At 34.7% G+C, this 20297-nt stretch overlaps 1 protein-coding gene across 1 annotated transcript in view; it reads left to right on the top strand.

Annotated features, from left to right (window-relative positions):
- Positions 1 to 2622: 2622 nt before the first annotated feature.
- LOC107573191 (insulin-like growth factor 2 mRNA-binding protein 2) overlaps positions 2623 to 20297 on the top strand; it is a gene marked incomplete at its 3' end in the record, with an annotated part of 58713 nt that continues 41038 nt past the window's right edge. Inside the window, exons 1-2 of the mRNA XM_016259639.1 lie at positions 2623 to 2647; positions 3204 to 3246. The remainder of the gene's footprint in view (positions 2648 to 3203; positions 3247 to 20297) is intronic.

Raw genomic sequence — 20297 nt, 5'->3', positions numbered from 1 at the left:
TTATATACACACACAAGAAAATACTATTTCAGTCATTTTACTTTCACATTTCACATTTAACTCAATGTGTTATTTGTCTTTTTTGTAATAAACAAAATTTAGTTTAAGCAAAATGGTATATTAAAAACTGGGGATTTTTTTTTAAATTTTTATATACTGTTTATATACACACACAAGAAAATACTATTTCAGTCATTTTACTTTCACATTTCACATTTAACTCAATGTGTTATTTGTCTTTTTTGTAATTTTTTCGTGAAATTTGAAAGTAGTTTCAAAGTGAACCCTACACCAGATTTTTTTTCAGTATATTACTACTGTAATAATATGTCTCGATGAGCATTCATTTTTATTTTTAGTTCCTTGTCCAACTGGCTGATCTCTTATTTTTAATTTGATAATAATGTGTAAACATACCAAATACATTTTAGGTAGACAATTTTTAAACATAAAATGTATACAAAAGTTTGCACAAACATTCAGTAAAGCAAAAGAGAGAAATATGAATTATTCTGAATGTACAAATATTTCTTAAATATAGACTATACACACGGGAAAAAACACTAGGGGGCAATATCGAGAGTACACCAACTGATGTAATGAAATTTTACTTCCTATTGTTATGGGATGATTACAAAACTTTTTGCTGGATAATCTTGCACATTTATTTAATTTGTAGCTACACACATAAATTACAAGAACTTTGTCAGACATTACTATGCATGTACCTGAGATTTTAATACAGTCTGATGTGATTATTTTATGAATATTTTTTCATGAATATTTTATACTCTCAGGAGAAGCTTCAGTCTAAATTAGTCCATTTAAATAGTCCTACCTGCACTGTATATTGCCAGAGTTGTTCAAGATTTAACAGTCCATCTTACAATACAAGACTATATTCAGACTTTTTTATTTTTATTTTTTGCAATTGATTAGGTCATTTTCTGTCATAAAACTACAGCAAAAGAAAGCAGAAAATTATACAAAAGTGCTACTATATAATTTGTTACATGATGGGAATCTAAGTGCCAGTTCTTTAATCTATTATACAAGAGATTAATACGCACACAGCTAATCACTGTGCTCCTAAACCACAACTCCAGAATATTATATTCATGTCATGTTCCTGTTCACAGTGACTCAACAGTAAACACCTTTAATATAATTGTAATAAAGTATAAGAACGTTTTGCTTTAAAAGTCACTGAGTGTATGAGAGTAGCCACTAATATACTGTATATTCATATGAATACTTTTTATGGTGTTTCAATGACTGCTAAACCCATTTGTGGTCAGGGAAATGAACAAAAGCATAGCCGAACTTCAGCACATTTGGCAGCTTCCACAGACCAATGCTTCAGGTATTCCACCGTTCCATTGGGACTTGTACAGTTTGTACAGTCATGTACAGCTTGTTTAGTTTCTGTTGCAAAACGTAAGAGAAATCTGCTCAAATCACATTAATTCAAGTCAAGATGTTAATAATGGAGAATGCAAAATGGGTATGCAATTTATTTTAAATAATCAATTAGAAAGAAAGAAAGAAAGAAAGAAAACCACATTATAAATAACTGCCATAAATTAGCCTACATTGAGTGGTCAGCAAACTTAAATGTACACATCCATACAAATATCTGGAATCACTAAAACATTTCATGTTTGGGAAAAAATGAATGCTGTCATTTTACACTGTATTTTAACATAACACAGTCACAAAATTCAAATTTGTATGCATTAAAAAAAAAAAAAAGGGAAGCCATTGTCATTAAGTGCTGATATGATAGGCTACTCAAGAAACTTTTTTATGGCATAGTTGAATAGGCTATTGTTGTTTGACAGCAGATGAAAATATTTTTGTATTGTGTCACAAGGTGGCTTTTTCTTAAATATACATACTTTAAAAAAAGCTTTAAGTGTTTTATTTAACAAGGTTAAATCAAAAACACTTCTGACTGATTCCATTGTTCTAGCTAGCTAAGAGAAAAAATGAATGCTGTCATTTTACACTGTATTTTAACATAACACAGTCACAAAATTCAAATTTGTATGCATTAAAAAAAAAAAAAAAGGGAAGCCATTGTCATTAAGTGCTGATATGATAGGCTACTCAAGAAACTTTTTTATGGCACAGTTGAATAGGCTATTGTTGTTTGACAGCAGATGAAAATATTTTTGCATTGTGTCACAAGGTGGCTTTTTCTTAAATCTACATACTTTAAAAAAAGCTTTAAGTGTTTTATTTAACAAGGTTAAATCAAAAACACTTCTGACTGATTCCATTGTTCTAGCTAGCTAAGCGTTTCAGTTTCATCTATAATATCGTAAAATAGGGGAGGCGCTATGAAGTAAGCCTCGGTGTAGAAGGACAATAGTTCTGATTGGACAGAGTCCATGAACCATCGGGAAGACTGCCACTCCTCTACAGCGAAACGACGCGAAAATCTTATTAACCACGTGAATATATAAGCGAACAAGTTCTTTCCACGCTTTTCAGTTATCCACATCCACGAGGAATGGGTTTCTTTTTCATCATACGATGCAGTTGGGGTATTTCCGCCGGGTGGTGCATTTCACGGATTTCCCGCAGAATTAATTTTCTGTAATATCTTGGTGAATTTATTTGAAAGACTTCACAAGACGAAACGGTATGTTTATACATTTACCAAGTTGGTGCAACATCTGAGCATGTTTCTACGAGGTGGCTTGTGATTCGGGTCAGTGGGGTTGAAGAAAAGAGATGATAATATAGTTCGGGGTAAGGGGTGTGTGATTGCATGGATCCTCTCAGTTAAGGCAGCCTAAATATAAGAATACATTCAATTTAATGTCGCATATCAACAGGCTGTCAATAGTAAGTCACTTAAATAAGCAAACACCGTTTAAAGTCCACTTTAACGTAAAGACGCCCAGATGAGTCCGTTTAAGTGGGAGGGAACAGTTTTGTTTAGGTTGGCACCCTTGTTTATTTTGCGCCCGTTTTCCAAAATTATACAATCGAGTATTGGGGATGGTGGCTTTTGTAACCTTTGTTTGTAATTTTTTGTGAACCGAAAACATTCATATATTTGTATAATTTCAACTAGATGTGTATGGAATATTGCAAACTACGCTGATATTTCGACGTTGGGAAATATATATTTATATGTATGTTCCTGGCCTTTTTTCACGACTGTTAAGTTGTCTCTTCCCCTGATTTCTCAGGGAATTGCACAGGAAGGTGTTCAAGGCTTCCCAGAAACTTAAGGTACATCTTTCTGCTGTCACATTTGACTGGGTAATTGCTTGCTGTCGGTCCCGCTGTGCTTTTCGAGTTGGTTGAATGATCGTGGGGGCCTCGCACTTGTTTATATCCAAAGTTGTTATTATGTAACGGGAAATGTTGTTTTGCTCAGTCGATCAAACAAGAAAAACTTTTTTTTTTCTTCAATTTAGGTAAAAAAATAATAATCGGCCTTTACGAATTAGCATTATAATACCGTAGACATAACATCTACAGGCTAAGTGTGTTCTTTTAATAACACAGGGCTTGACAATTAAATGTTGCTAAAATGCCACAAAGTCAAACTTCCTGTTTAGGTCGAGTGCTTTTGTCCATTGTGTCAGAACACACACACACACACACACACACACACACACACACAGACAGACAGGGAATCAGGTCTGAACATAACACCACGTTGTGTGGATTTGTAGGCCTATGTTCCTGTAGCATACACTTAGCATAAAGTCACTACGTTTCTATGTTCAATTTGTATTTACGTGTTTATGTTTGTAACTTTCGTCTTGTTGGGATTCGTCGGTTTAGTAGAATATCTGCTAAGTTAGCTTTAAACGATACGTCGCAATAGATTTTTTAAGTTGTTTTTAATTATTATTCTAATCATTCGTATTATGATTTGTAATATGTGGAGTATTTTAGTTGATTTATGACTGTCTACTGTTATTATATGAGAACGAGTTTATGGAAAAATCTGATATATAGACTTGAACTGCTTTGTGTAGGCCTCTGAATGCAATACTTTAGTACAACAGGCTACTCTTTTAAAATGAGTATCACAGTGAATTAAAAAAAAAAGTTGATGTAAATCAGATTTTATATGTTCAAACACGTGCAGCTTGAATAGCAATTAGAGGTCACTACATAGTTAGCTACATAGAGCACAACCACGTGACTGTCTACTGTTATTATATGAGAACGAGTTTATGGAAAAATCTGATATATAGACTTGAACTGCTTTGTGTAGGCCTCTGAATGCAATACTTTAGTACAACAGGCTACTCTTTTAAAATGAGTATCACAGTGAATAAAAAAAACGTTTTTTAGTTTACAGCTAATGTAAATCAGATTATATATGTTCAAACACGTGCAGCTTGAATAGCAATTAGAGGTCACTACATAGTTAGTTACTTAGAGCACAACCACGAGACCAGATTTACTTTCCTCCTATGCAGCCATCCTCTAGTTTTTAGCATATGTGTTTCTACACAGACAAATATTTTTTTTACAGAAAAGCTTTTTAGCAAGGATATAACTTGCAGTTGTTGCCTTAAAGAGCCATTTCTACCTGCTGATAGAAAATAGAAACCCATAAAAAAAGAGTTTTGTTGTTACAAATGAATGTATATGGGTTGGTTCAGTGATGGTAAATATTTTTTGACTAAATAAAACCAGCTGATATAGATGTTACTATTTGTTTGTGCATATTCATGATTGGTGGGGACAAAGTTGCAAATTTAACAATCTTTAAAAAAACATATTAATGGACCACTTTGATCAATGAATATTGTGGTAGTTCAGTTTTTAATGTTTGTCTTAAGTGCAAAACCCAAATAGACAGGCTGATCAAAAGGTTTTTGTAAGTAATTATATGTAAATTAAAAAACATTCTGAGAACAGTCACATGAAATTTGACAAGTTCTAGATTAAAGCATTCCATCAGTGTGAGAGGGAAATATGATTCACATGTTCATAAGGATTGCTTTTTGCTTATGAAGAACACATCGTGTAAGCATTAGATTGTTTTAATAGATACCACCATTTGAGGGATGTGGAGCAAATAACATGATCAAAATCCACTATGTAGCAAAGCGCACACTGTACACTTGTGCAGTTGAGTAATTTGTATATGCATTGTTGTACATAGTGTGGTCCACTTTAGTTGCTGTTTTTAAATGAATTTTGAATTAGTTTGTTACTTTTGCTATATATTAGGCACATTATAAGCTTATTATACCTATACACAAACGGTGCATAACATCTATCATTGTGGGTTGTGGCAAAGGATTGCGATTTCCTAAAAATGGTCAGTGTTTTGAGAATAAAATCTTAAACATCAAACAAATCAAAACTCAAGTTTAAATCAAAACTAAAAAAAGTGGTCAATATTCGTTTAATCACTTAGGAGCCACTCAGCTTTTCAAATGATAATATTAATAAATTAATTATTATCATTAGTAAACTATATGAAAGTTGTTTTTGTTTTTTGTTTTTTTTATTTCGATCGTCAAGTTTATGTATTTGATAATTCTATGTCCTCAAATATTCTGAAAAAGGTACTCTGTTTACGATGTAAGTACTTAAAGAAGATAACTGCTATGAAATCATGATTTAAATATTCCAATTGTCCTTAAAGGAAAACACATCAGGTATCAGATTCAGATAGCAAACTAGATCAATACACGGGAAAAAATGGTAACCTAAAATTGGTAACCTCAGTATTAACTGGTTTTATTCAAGACAAAAATAATATTTATCATCACTGAATCAACCTCAATACATTAATTTATACCAACAAAATGAAAATCAAGTAGAAATAGCTGATAATTGCAGGTCATCACTTTTTGTAATGATTGTAATGATTGGGAAACATTTATACAACAATTGTGCTCAGCATTACAAAGAAATTTTCAAGACCGGTCCTTGTGTTGATTTATAAGTAATTTATTTATTGTTCATATTGTTATTTGTCTGAATGTTCACATGCAACACAAATACTGTACAAAAGGCCAAGTTTTCTGCACTAAAGGGTGTTTGTGTTTCATAGAGGACTCATGTTGAATCTTTTAAGATTAAAAAATAGAGAAAATATTTTTATTTGTAGGTTGATGATGATAATATTAATAAATTAATTATTATCATTAGTAAACTATATGAAAGTTGTTTTTGTTTTTTGTTTTTTTTATTTCGATCGTCAAGTTTATGTATTTGATAATTCTATGTCCTCAAATATTCTGAAAAAGGTACTCTGTTTACGATGTAAGTACTTAAAGAAGATAACTGCTATGAAATCATGATTTAAATATTCCAATTGTCCTTAAAGGAAAACACATCAGGTATCAGATTCAGATAGCAAACTAGATCAATACACGGGAAAAAATGGTAACCTAAAATTGGTAACCTCAGTATTAACTGGTTTTATTCAAGACAAAAATAATATTTATCATCACTGAATCAACCTCAATACATTAATTTATACCAACAAAATGAAAATCAAGTAGAAATAGCTGATAATTGCAGGTCATCACTTTTTGTAATGATTGTAATGATTGGGAAACATTTATACAACAATTGTGCTCAGCATTACAAAGAAATTTTCAAGACCGGTCCTTGTGTTGATTTATAAGTAATTTATTTATTGTTCATATTGTTATTTGTCTGAATGTTCACATGCAACACAAATACTGTACAAAAGGCCAAGTTTTCTGCACTAAAGTGTGTTTGTGTTTCATAGAGGACTCATGTTGAATCTTTTAAGATTAAAAAATTGAGAAAATATTTTTATTTGTAGGTTGATGATGTTTACAAATAGTAATTTTGTCAAAATCAAAGACATGAGAGTGAACGTCATCAACATTAGACCGAATCGGTCAATTTTAAATTAAATTTAGGGGAACAGATAAGGGAACAAAAGGATATAAGGGAAGAGAAAATTAAAATGCAATTTAAATGATCATTTACAACTTCACACAGATATAGTGACCCTCAAAGGTTGATAAATAAATATGTATTTTAAGGTAGTTTTATTATTTTTGTGAAGCTGTTTATGATTGTTTAAAAAAATGTTTATTATAGGTCTCAAAATTCTTTGAGGTTCTAGTTCATTAATTCTTTTAAAATAAGTTTTAACAGATGTGTTTATTTGTGCGTCAAATTCTTTTTCTTTTAAATATTAAATCATTTTGATTGTTATTTGGACCAAATTGAAAAAACTGTGACCAGTTCTTTCTAAACTTTTTGACAGCTGAAATGTAAAATTAAAATGATGTCATTCATTTCATAAAGAATTACAGCTTTTCAAAGTTCCAGAAAAACTTGGGTGTTTCTGAGGAGGGTTCTTGTATTCTATATGCGTTTGTGCTCAAGTGCTTGTCTGACATTACTTTTTATTGAAACTGCATAGAGAGAGATACAGTAGTACAAAGACAGTGCTACTGCAGTCAGTGTGTGTGTGTGTGTGTGTGTGTGTGTGTAACCAGAGCCGATCAGATGCCACACTATGAACAGGACTTCGGTTCTGTCACCCTGTGTCATCTGATGCACAGGAATCCTGTCACAGAACACATGTTGAATGTACTGTAGGTGTCATGATTAGAACAGCAGATGAGTGTGTGAGAAATACAGAGTAAGAAAATGTTACTTCATATAACATGTAAAAATATAAAAAAAAATATATACAACTGCTGCTCAGTAATTGTTTTAGTTTATGTATTATGATCATGGCAACAGTAACCAACACCTGTACGTGGGGATTTAATTGTGGTTTTACGTTCAACATGAAAACTGATTCATGTTCCTTGTCTTATTGTGACAGATTTATGTATTCGGTTCTGTCACCCTGTGTCATCTGATGCACAGGAATCCTGTCACAGAACACATGTTGAATGTACTGTAGGTGTCATGATTAGAACAGCAGATGAGTGTGTGAGAAATACAGAGTAAGAAAATGTTACTTCATATAACATGTAAAAATATTTAAAAAAATATATACAACTGCTGCTCAGTAATTGTTTTAGTTTATGTATTATGATCATGGCAACAGTAACCAACACCTGTACGTGGGGAGTTAATTGTGGTTTTACGTTCAACATGAAAACTGATTCATGTTCCTTGTCTTATTGTGACAGATTTATGTATTTTTTCTCATTTATTAATTTTTTACATGTAATAATCTTTTAATTAGGGCTGGGTAAAAATATCAATTTTCAGAGTAGTTGTAATATTCATGTGAACACTCCTCAGGATTCTCTGAATCCCATGATCTTTTACTCTGACGGCTTTCAGTTGCCGGGTGAAAAGTGTTCGTGCAGCACTTCCCGTCCTGCAGATTTCTGCTAAACTGACTCATTCTGCTGCTAAGTTTGAACCTTGCTGTTAAATTTTCAGATGATAATTTTTGTAATGCACAAACTTTGAAGATTCCCTGCTTTCCACTTGGTTCAATGTGGTGGTGCTCCCTTGATGCTGAATCTGTATGCTTTCCTACTATCCGTTTCTTTTTTTGTGAATCAAAAATGTGATGAAAGCCTGACGGAAGACTCTTGAGACAATTTACCAGTTTGTACTACTTTGAAACTGTTTAATTTTCAGCATTAGTAGAGAGGGAATTTCCTTTATATTATGTAAGCAAAATGGACATTACTACAGAAATATAACCATCCCCACCCCCCAATAAAGAACCAAATCTCATTGAGTTCTTGTGAATTTGAATCAAATCTGTGTTTAGCCCTGGTGCTGATGTCAACTAATAGCAGTTTAGGCATAGTTTTTGCAAACTTGCATTCAGCTTTGCTCCATTCTGGTACAGTATGTAAAACCCAATTTTCACAATCCTGTTAATTAAAATATAAAAGAAAATAAAAAAAAGCGTCATATTTGATACATAAGGCTTTTATTGCTCCTATAGTATGATATTATAAAAACTAAGCAAGAAATATGCAGTTTTGTGTAGATGCTTATATTCATATTGCCAAAAGTAAGATGAAATTGTGATAGCATGTAATGCAAATCAAAGATATTTTTATAACCATATAACATAAAATGATATAAATCATCATCAAATATATCAGTTGTCACTCTCTATCTCCCAAAATTGTCTTAGTAAGATTATTTAAATGTCTAGTTTTATGATCAAAACTGTAGTTTTAAAAACATATAATGCAGTGCAATACAATGATATTTTGTACTCGCATTTGAACATGGAACATGAAAAAAAAGAAAAAAAAAACATATCGGACTACAGAAGACATGTAAAAGACGGTGTACAACAGGTTTTTCAGTGGTGATTTTAGGATGTTTTTTTTTTACTACCCTGTGTCATTTGAAAATGTCTAATACGAAAGTTAAATGGCAATTAAAGGTAACTTGTGTTTTCGCATTGACAGTTGTTGTGATATACCTGGACAAAGAGGACCGTATCTGATCTGATCTCAGTACACCAGTAGAGGGAGTACAGATGGTATTAAGAGATTACACGGATAAAACCCATCTCCATTCATCCTTTCTCTGTCTTCTCTTCTCATTGCCCGCATCCATTAACACCTCTCGTGGCTGTTTCTGGATATTTTGCATGGCAGTGATAGTCCATCAGGTGTTTGCAGTTTGTTTCTGTATCCATCTGTCTTTCTCTTTAAACACGCACACGCTCACACGCATTGACTTGATCACATTCAATGCTTTTGCCCCATACTATACCTAGGCTGAGGCAATACTGATGACTTGGGGATGGTGCATGAGTTGCCATGGTAACCCCATAGCTGGAGAGTGTGGAGGTATAGGCAGGTCGGCTGGGCTTTTGTTATGGATGGAGTGTGTGAGTGTCTAGAGCAACACAATAGCCCACTGAGACCAGCTCACAAGAGAGGGAATTTACTGGGAAAATTGTGATCTATAAGTACTGTGAGAAAGGTTGGGAAGCAGAAATAATAACGTGCTGTGAAAGCAGAGTGAGAGGAACACTCCCTATTTGCTGATGGGTGTCGGCTGTTCAACAGGTTAGGTAGCATGTTTAAGACACACATAGAAAAGTTGAGTATGAATTTATATCTATATCCAAAAGCACTACTAATGTAAAATAAATAAAAAATACACATCATCCTGTTCTGAAAGTTTACTCTAATCCCTTGTGTTCTTCTTGAGTGTCAGTGAATGTTTGTAGCCTCAGTGTGAAAAGATGGATGTCAAAATCATACAGTCACTCTTCTAAAATGGCTCAGATATGCAGAAGATGCTGGAAAACCAAAGAATGTGCAGGACCTGGAGGACTTTTCTGAATAACTGTTAGCAGTTTAACTTTTTTTTTTAAAGATATTCAAACAATAAATACCGTATTGTGGCTCAATATTGTGTCATGAAAGATCACTGTAGCGTCTCTGTTCAAGCAGCATTGTGTACTGATAATCTCTTCCACTACTAGTTAAAGCATGAAATAAACATGAATGAACATCAGAAGGTATCTTGTTTCAACCTTGGAAAGATGTTAATACACAATATTTTTCAAGTTCAAGTCCACAAACGTTAATCTACTCTTCGGTCTGGTTTGTTTGTTGGACAAAAATGTTAAATTCAGCATTATGATTTGTCAGATTGGCTGTCAAGTGTCAATCAAACTCGTCAATCAATTAAAAAAACAAACAAAAAAAAAACACGTGGATCACTGTTTCCAGCACTGTGAATGTGTGAATGTTTAATAGGATGTGTTCAATAAAATGTGTGTGTGTGTGTGTGTGTGTGTGAGAGAGAGTCCCCTAATTTTTTTTTTTATTCAAGCCAAAAAGTCACACATCACTGCACTTGTCATACGAACAACCAGTCAGTATTTACACTGACTGACAAGCCTTAAGTACACATTACACAATAACCGTTGTGTGACGAAAATGATGACTTGCACGTCATGAAGTAGTCAAGAACGGCAATTAACATAAAATCTTAGCTCTTCAAGGCATTCATCTAATTGCAATTTTTTAATGTTTTATTTTCTCAAATTCACCTGTGAATGGAGTTGTGAACTTGCAGGTCAGTCACGCACTGACCAGTTGCCCTGTGACAAGGGTATTGAGTAACAAGGTTCACTGTATTGTCAGTATTTCAGAGTTGACATTAGAAAGGTGGAATGCTTTAGTTATATTTAGCACTTCCAGAAGTGATAACAGTGATATCAGTGCTGGATAACTTCGCTTTGCTGCGTGGGAGAGTATTTATATTTATTTACTTTTTTATAGTGGATTTAAAGTTTCCTGCTATTAAAGGAATAGTTCACCTCATTCCAAACCTGTATACGTTTCTTTCTTATGTTGAACACAAGAGAAGATATTGTGAAGAATACTGGTAATACAGGTTTGGAACAACATGAGGGTGAGTAAATGATGACAGAATTTTCATTTTTGAGGTGAACTTTTCCTTTGTCATATTACAGTTACTGTACATAAAGTGTAAGCATCATAGCTGTATTACGTTTTGTGGTTGTCCTGCAGTTACTGTTTAGAAATCAGGCTGCACAGATTATAAGTTTTTTTTATTGCATGCAGGACATTATTCTTTATTGAACTGAAGGTTCAGTAGCGGCACTGCACTACTGCTGAATAGCAGTGCAGAAAACAGTTTCCGTATTCAAGTATTTTCGCCTTCTGTTTGCATTGACTGAAGAATTCCAGCATTTTTTCTAGTATTTCTAACAATTTCCAGTATTTTCTTAACCAGAACCTGCTGTCTGATCTCTGCATTGTGGTTTTGTAAATCGAGTCAGTCTTACCAAATGTATTTGCATGCATGTGCATTTGTATGCTATTCTGGAATGCAAAGTGTCTGCCTGTAACTTGTTCTGTTGCAGTATGAGACTGTGACGCGATCATATTAGAAGAGTCACTCATTGCACTCTGAATCTACAATGGCATGACAAAAGAAATTGTATTTTGATTTGTTTGTTTTTTTTCTTTTAATGTGATAAAAATACAGTGTACCATGGAAAAACGCAAACACAATGCATCTTTCTATTGTAATGTCTTCACTGACTGCACATACTTGTACAGTGTGAATTGTATTTTTGTATTTTGAAACAAAAGCTTATGACTCTTATAATTTGCTCAAAACAATTATTGTTTAAAATAAAATAATGAATCCTTCACTAACCTAACTCATTAAAACAGATAAATACTGAAAATGAATTAATGTCTGAATCTCTTACACAGTCTTAAGTCTTGCTTCCAGTCAGTCTTTCCAATTAAGCAAAAAGTTTTATAATTCTTCCTTCAAAAAAAAAAAAAAAACACACACACACACACCCCTCATCACTGATTAGTTGTTGTTCATCTGACCTCAAAATGAAACTTAAATAAAACTTCAAATATATTACCAAAGTAATATTGTTTGCAGAAATGGGTGTCTTTAAGAAATATGGTAACACGCATAAACCCACTAGGTCAGCTCTTTAGATGCTGAGCTACAGGATATGGACATGTGTGTGCGCACACACACACACACTGGGTCAGAGGATGAGGATCAGGTTGTGATGAAGATAATGCTTCTTCAGCCTCTTGTGAATCACGTGATAGCCATTGATCTGATGGCCAGGTTAGATCTGTATGCCATATTAATATTATTAAAAGTTAAACACATGGCAGTGGATTGTTAATTAGTCTGTAACTTCCATTACGGCAAACGCTGACACACACACACACATCGTAGAATTTTTTTCTGCATAAAACATGCATATTATATATTTGACAATGTCTATGGATAGTGTACATGCTGGATTGTCTCTTTTGAACCCCTTCAGGAGGATTGGAGTGAGCTGAGTATGTGTATGTGTGCATGTTTGGGGGCAGGGGGTGTAACCACACTTAATAAAGGCCTCGCCTGGGTCTAATAATCCCAATCCCCTCAGATTAAAGGATGACGTGTCTGGTAGAGCGCTACTTGGCTCGGACTCCAGCCACGTTGTGTCCTGGTGAGGGAATACACCATGCATGAATTACTTAAGTACGTGGGGTTTGACAAAGCAAGAGTCTGGAACCCAGAGCGTTGATGTCACAATTTGTGAAACTTTTTTTTTTCACATCTAAGGAGGAATCTTTGGTGTCTGATCTGTAATGAATGAGTAGCTGCTTTGGAGCAAATCTGTGATACCTGTAGCAATGAAGATCTAGAACTCTCACACTTTCTAAAAACTATTTTGTCCTGTCAGTCTTCATGATCACTGGAACATCCGCGCCAAGTTGGGCAAAGGTATCATTCACTACTAATCAAAAGTTTGGAATCTAAGATCTTTTAATGTTGTTGTTGTTGTTTTTTTTATGTTTTAAAATGTAATTTAATGATGGGATGCAAAACCGAATTGTCAGCATCATTACTTCAGTCACATGATCCTTCAGAAATCATTCTAATATGCTGATTTGCTGCTGAAGAAGCATTTCAGTATACCGTTCAAAAGTTTTGGGTAAGTAAGACAAAAAAACTATAATTTAGCATGGATATTTTGAACTTTCTATTCATGAAAGAATCCTAAAAATAGAAATGTTTCGCAGTTTCCACAAAATTATGAAGTAGCACAACTGTTTTCAACATTTATAATAAGTTTTCTTGAGCAGCAAATCAGCATATTAGAATGATTTCTGAAGGATCATGTGACACTGAAGACTGGAGTGATGATGCTGAAAATTCAGCTTTGCATTGCGGGAATTTACTTTAAAACAGATCATTTAAATCGAGATTAGGGCTGTGCGATATTGAAGAAAAATGCGCTATGCGATAACTCATTAAATAATTCGATATGCGATACGATAATGCTTACAGTGCCACATGCTCAGATGAAACAGTTTTACTCAGCTGTTGCGGAGTCAGTTCTGTGAACTTCTATAACTATCTTGTGTCATATATATATATATATGGTTATTTGTATGCATGTACCAAAAGTTCCTGAAAAACCACAACAAATTCCTTGTGTTTGCACACATTTAAGTGGTGAATAAAGCTCATTCTGATTCTAATAAGAAAACACCCCTACAACAACTTCTGAAAGTGAACGGTAGTGTTTTACTCAAGCATTACATAAAAATGTCATTTTAACATTAGTGCAATCATTTTAACATGAGTTTTGGAACTGAATAATAAAAAGGAAAAATAAGACACTGCGTAGTATTTACTCTTTGAATTCAATATGCACTGATTCTTATTTAAGCTACAAAAGTTATTTTGGGTAAGAGCAGTGAGTGATTTTCTTTGTCTTTTGTTCATGGCCCCAAATATTGCAAGCTGTAGCGATATGCATATTGCGATATGTACATTTGCGATATTTCGATATATTGTACAGCCCTAATTGAGATATTCCAAGACAATATAATTTTTTTTTGCTGCGGTTTTGATCAGATAAATACAGCATTGGTGAACATGAGACGACTTTTAGGAACATTAAAAAATCTTAATGATTACAAGCTTTTGACCGGTAGTTCAGGTATCAATAGTTGTTCTCCTTTGTCATACTGAGAGTCTTGTGTGTTTTCGAGTTTCTCTCTTCACTGTCTTGTTTTTAATGATATATATATGCAAATCAGCCTTGTTTAGTATATTTATGCAGTAAGTATGCCTCTCACACATTGAAATATGGATGCGAGTCCTTAAATCTCATTTGCATCACATACATCTTGAGTGCATTCCAAGCGAGATATGATTAGCAGGGTATCTATGGGGGAGGCGCATATGACATTTAAAGTGCCTGCAAGGAGGTCTCTGCCCAGTAGGAAAGGCTGTAGAAGGATTTGTGTTATCTTTAATTGTGTTTTTTCGATATATTGTACAGCCCTAATTGAGATATTCCAAGACAATATAATTTTTTTTTGCTGCGGTTTTGATCAGATAAATACAGCATTGGTGAACATGAGACGACTTTTAGGAACATTAAAAAATCTTAATGATTACAAGCTTTTGACCGGTAGTTCAGGTATCAATAGTTGTTCTCCTTTGTCATACTGAGAGTCTTGTGTGTTTTCGAGTTTCTCTCTTCACTGTCTTGTTTTTAATGATATATATATGCAAATCAGCCTTGTTTAGTATATTTATGCAGTAAGTATGCCTCTCACACATTGAAATATGGATGCGAGTCCTTAAATCTCATTTGCATCACATACACCTTGAGTGCATTCCAAGCGAGATATAATTAGCAGGGTATCTATGGGGGAGGCGCATATGACATTTAAAGTGCCTGCAAGGAGGTCTCTGCCCAGTAGGAAAGGCTGTAGAAGGATTTGTTATCTTTAATTGTGTTTTGTTTTTTTGTCTTTATCTACAGTATGATACACCTATTAGTCCTGACATTTTTATTGGTAGAGTACTGTAGAGTCTTTTTTTCCAGCAGTGGGCAGTAATTAGAGCCTCTGCTGTTACTCCTTTCTCTCACAGTTGGTTTCTCTGTATCTCTATGCAAGTCTCACAGGGTTTGCCGATGCATTAATGTTTTAATATTCTTCTCTGTTACATGCCCTTATTGATATTTGTCAAGTCTTATTGATTTTCTCCTAAAAACTGCAGAATGTTATGCAGAAATAGTCATGCATTATTAACAGTGTTTACACAAGCGGAGACTGACATAAATCTATACTCACACATGCACTACCCATATATACACAGATAAGGTTAGTTAAATGCAGGACATTTAAAAGCATTTCACAGACAGTTTTATCAAAAGAAACTTTTGCATTCAAGGTATGCAATTTATCCGTTCATGCATTCTCTGGGAATCTAACCCATGCTTTACTGTTTGAGCTCCAGGAACCATCCGTGCATCCATTATTCAAGTCATTTATCCTCTGTATGGGTCGGGGAGAATGCAATAGGTTTTTCTTTTCACTGTTAGAGCAAATGGAATGCTAAGATTTCTTATTATAATTCTTATTTACCTCTATGAAAGTGAAAGTGTAAAAAAGGTTCATTAGGTTAGAATGATCACTACTTTGTTTTGTGACTTTGCTGAAAGTTGATAGATGCACCATCCCTGTATCTATACCTATGGTTAACATAGCTATGGTTCCTAACAAACACCAAATTCTAACAGTTGTTGGATTAGTGTGATAAACCTGTTAGTGTTTGTTGGGGCAGTGTGGCAGAGTGGGCGTTGTGTTTTGCAACATTGTAAATCCAACAATCCTTTGAAATGTTGGTGTTTGTTGGGAGAAAAAAAAATCTGCATCATTTACTCACCCTTGGTATCATTCTAAAAATCCTTGACTTTCTTCTGTGGAGCACAAAAGAAGATATTTTGAAGGATGTTAGTACCCCCCCCCCCCCAAAACAATAAGACTCAAAATATTTTAGTTCATTGTATGTTTCATTGTTTAGACTGCAATGTAATAATCTAAGAATTTCTAAGTAGAACTGAATTAGCAAAACCTGCTCTTTCTTTGTCTCAGGTAGCCAAAAATCCTGCTGTGTTGTATCTTACAAATAGCTAATGTAGTCACTTTGTCAAGTATGGTAATTAATGCTGTTTACTCTTAAACACTAATTTGTGCTGTAGAGGGCATCAGAATGCTAATACACAAAGCACAACTCATAAATAATTGACTGAGCTATGCAGAATGCTAATGGATTATCCACTGGGGGCAGCGGGATGCTGCTGTGGTAAAACAGTGCATGTTGAATGTTAATGTGGCAAGCGATGTCCAGGTGTACCTCTGGAATGTGAAGAGAGGCACTGATTCTATTTCTGGCTCTTTTGTATTCAATAAAGAAACAACACAAGGGGCTTCAGAATTAAAGCCATGTTGTCAGTAAATGCTGGTTTAAGAGCAACAATTCCAGAAAACCAATCTGCAGGACACATGCAGACATTGGTGAAATCTGAGCAGGTTTTTTTGTATATATAATAAAGCATCCTAACCATTTTAAGGACTAAAAGCCAAGCTCTCCAAGCAGCTGATATACCTTTCATAATACAACATATTTTGTCCCAGTGGGAAATGCACTTACTCTATTTCTTGGCTCTGACTCTTTGCACACTTTCAGGACGCTTATGCGCTTAAGTGATTAAGAGACGAAGTGGGAAATCGGGTTAATTCAGCTTAGAAGTGTCTCTAGGCGGGTGGGAGTCACTGGCACTTCAGGGTCCCTGGGGCCTCAAACTTATCCTACATCTACTGCAGGAGTAACTGAGTTCAGCAGGTTTTAGTCTTTGTTTTGTTTATTTTGTGCAGGTTATTCCAGATTTATTGGAAATAAAAGACTGCTGCTTATTTAGAGCCCGAGGCTCAAATCACCAAAACTAAAGCTGATTCTGGGTGTTTCTCATAGCTTTTGTCTTGATGCCTTAGATGGATTAATTTTGAAGATCTCACGTCATAAGCAATGTTTCATGTGCACACTCTGTGAATGTTCAGGCTCATTACAGTTTCAATATAGTTGCTTGTATTTCTCTGGTCACGGCCCTGATGTGCTTTGACAATGGTTGTACAACTAGCTAGGCTTATTCTGTGACTCATTACAATAGATCAAGTTTTCCTGTCATCTCTGAACACATGGGTGGAGAGCCATCCTGGCACCTGTCTGGTCCTGAAACAACTATTACATGACTAACGTTGATCGGTGACACCAAAACAACGTGGCTGGTGGAGCAAATGTCATGTCGCATTGGTGTCTTTTGTACCCTGTCAGGATAGTCACATTGTTGCATTCTATGAGCGTATTGTCTCCCTTTCTCTGTAAGGAGGTGTGTCGCTGGTGTGTATTTAAAATAGTGGAATTTGACAGGAGTCTCAGCATGTCTGCAGAACTGGAAAAGCAGGGTGTAGTGCAAAGGGGATCTCTAGCAGCGCTAACGTGTTCAGTTAGCACAGTTAATGTTTGTATCCGTCCTAGCAAACGTGTGGACATAGTGAGGTAAATTACTTTATCTTTAATATCTTAAACGTTTATAGTAAAAAAAAACAGATTAGGCGTTTATAAGTAAATATTATGTAATTATAGACGATACAAAATTCTTGTTGGATGTTTTTTTTTAAAAAACTGTTGTGAATTGAAAGTGGATTTTAAACATTTGTGATTTTTAATTAATTTATTTTTTTACATTATTGTCATTTTAATATTATTAATGCCATTCTAAACTAGGGATGCACCGAAATGAAAATTCTTGGCCGAAGCCACAACTGAACAAAATTAAACACTGGGCCGAATACCGAACACAGAGTTTTTTTTTTCCCCATGTATTTTGCCAATTTTGTTTTTCACCATTGCATAAATTAAAAAGCCAAAATGTGCTTTTTACTGTTTTGTCTTGCTTTTCAAAGAAAAAAAATCAATTAAAAAATATTTAACACTGAACATGTTTTACATTCTAGCAGACACTATACCTACAAAGCACAATTTAACTTAAAATGAATAAGTTGGTAAAATAATAATTTTTGGCCATCAGACCCCCTTCTTGAATCAGGCATGTATTTATTATTATTTTTTTTTACTGTACACTTAAAAGCAGCCTTGCTGAGAAGAGACTTCTTTTAAAACATTAGAAAATATTACAGATCCTAATTCGAACACTGTGTGAATGTTGTTATAAATGTATTAAAACAGAGCTGTTGTAATGATTATTATCATTATTATTGTCTTTTTATTTTATTTTACAGAACAACAGTAAAATTACAATACTAACATTTATGAATGTTGATAAGACTTTTTCTCTTTTATGTTGGCGGAAACGCGCAGGAAGACCTCAATGCTTATTTTTGTTGACAACAGATTTATAAATGTGTCTCTCTACGAATACGTTGTACGTATCGCATTGTCACATGCATTGTAAAAATTCATAAAAATGTGACTGAGTTAGTCATTTTATCATCGACCAGCAGCAGCAGTTCCGTTTAGTCATCTAGTCGACTAGTCTCGCACATCCCTAGCATTGAGACCCATCAAAAACCACCCGACAACATGGTGCAGGATTGAACATGGTAGAAGGTCGCTTCGCGCAGTATCACAAACACATAAAGCGAATGCACATGCTAGCGTTTGGACTGAGTGTCTGGTGTTCAGCCTGTTCCTCCATGAATAAGACATGGAGACAAATGTTCTCACATCGATGCCTGCCAGAGCAGACTCGCTCTCTAATGACTCATCTGAATCAGATTCATGTGCGTCTGTCCCGTGTCACACTGAACTTAAGCTAAATTGCTAGCGTTGACAAATACGGGTTTTTTAATGCTCACTCGTGATGCTAATTCTAAAAGGTGAACAATGGCTGATACAGATTAATGGTAGCAAATATGCTGATAAGCTTTCTTTGTTGAGGAAAGCATCATTATTACTATTGTCCACCCAGAATGCCCTAGCAACCAGTCAAAACAACATAGCAATGACCCAGAAGGTCCTAGAAACTACGTAGTGACCGAATTAGTAGTAGCCCTAAAAAAAACACAAAGCAACAAGCCAAACCTCCTTAGCAACCTGCTAAAACATCCTAGCAACAACCCAGAATGCCCTAGAAACCATATACTGTAGCAACCACCAGAGTGTCTTAGCAACCACTGAAAACACCTTAGATACCACCCAAGATGCCCTACAAAACCCAAAAGCAGCCAGCCAAACCTTAGCAACCAGTCAGTCAAAACACCCTAGCAACCACCTAGAATGCCCTAGAAACTGCCTGAGATCCTTAACAACCGGTTAAAGCACCCTAGCAACAGCCCACAATGCCCTAGAAACCCCAAAACAACCAGCCAAACCTACACTAGCAACCAAATAGACACCATATACCGTAGCAACCAACCAAACTTCCTTAGCAACCACCAGAGTGCCTTAGCAATCAGCCAATATACCCTAGAAACCACCCAGAATGCCCTAGAAACCATATACCTTAGTAACCCGTCAAACCTCTTTAACAACCACCAGAATGCCCTAGCAACCAGCCTATACACACTCGTAATCAGCCAGAATGCCCTAGAAACCATATTGCAATCAGCCAAACCTCCCCAGAAATGCGCTAGCAACTAGGGATGCACTAAAATGAAAATTCTTGGCCGAAGCCGAAACCAAACAAAATTAGACACTGGGCCGAAGGTCGAATACAGAGTTTTTTCCCCCATGTATTTTGCCAATTCTTTTTTTCACCATTGCATAAATTAAAAAGCCAAAATGTGCTTTTTACTGTTTTGTCTTGCTTTTCAAAGAAAAAAAATCAATTAAAAAATATTTAACACTGAACATGTTTTACATTCTAGCAGACACTATACCTACAAAGCACAATTTAACTTAAAATGAATAAGTTGGTAAAATAATAATTTTTGGCCATCAGACCCCCTTCTTGAATCAGGCATGTATTTATT

This window comes from Sinocyclocheilus grahami, unplaced genomic scaffold (assembly GCF_001515645.1).
Source record: "Sinocyclocheilus grahami isolate Dianchi unplaced genomic scaffold, SAMN03320097.WGS_v1.1 scaffold1888.1, whole genome shotgun sequence".
NCBI classification, from domain to species: Eukaryota; Metazoa; Chordata; class Actinopteri; order Cypriniformes; family Cyprinidae; genus Sinocyclocheilus; species Sinocyclocheilus grahami.
This window is presented reverse-complemented; position numbering and strand designations above follow the sequence as displayed.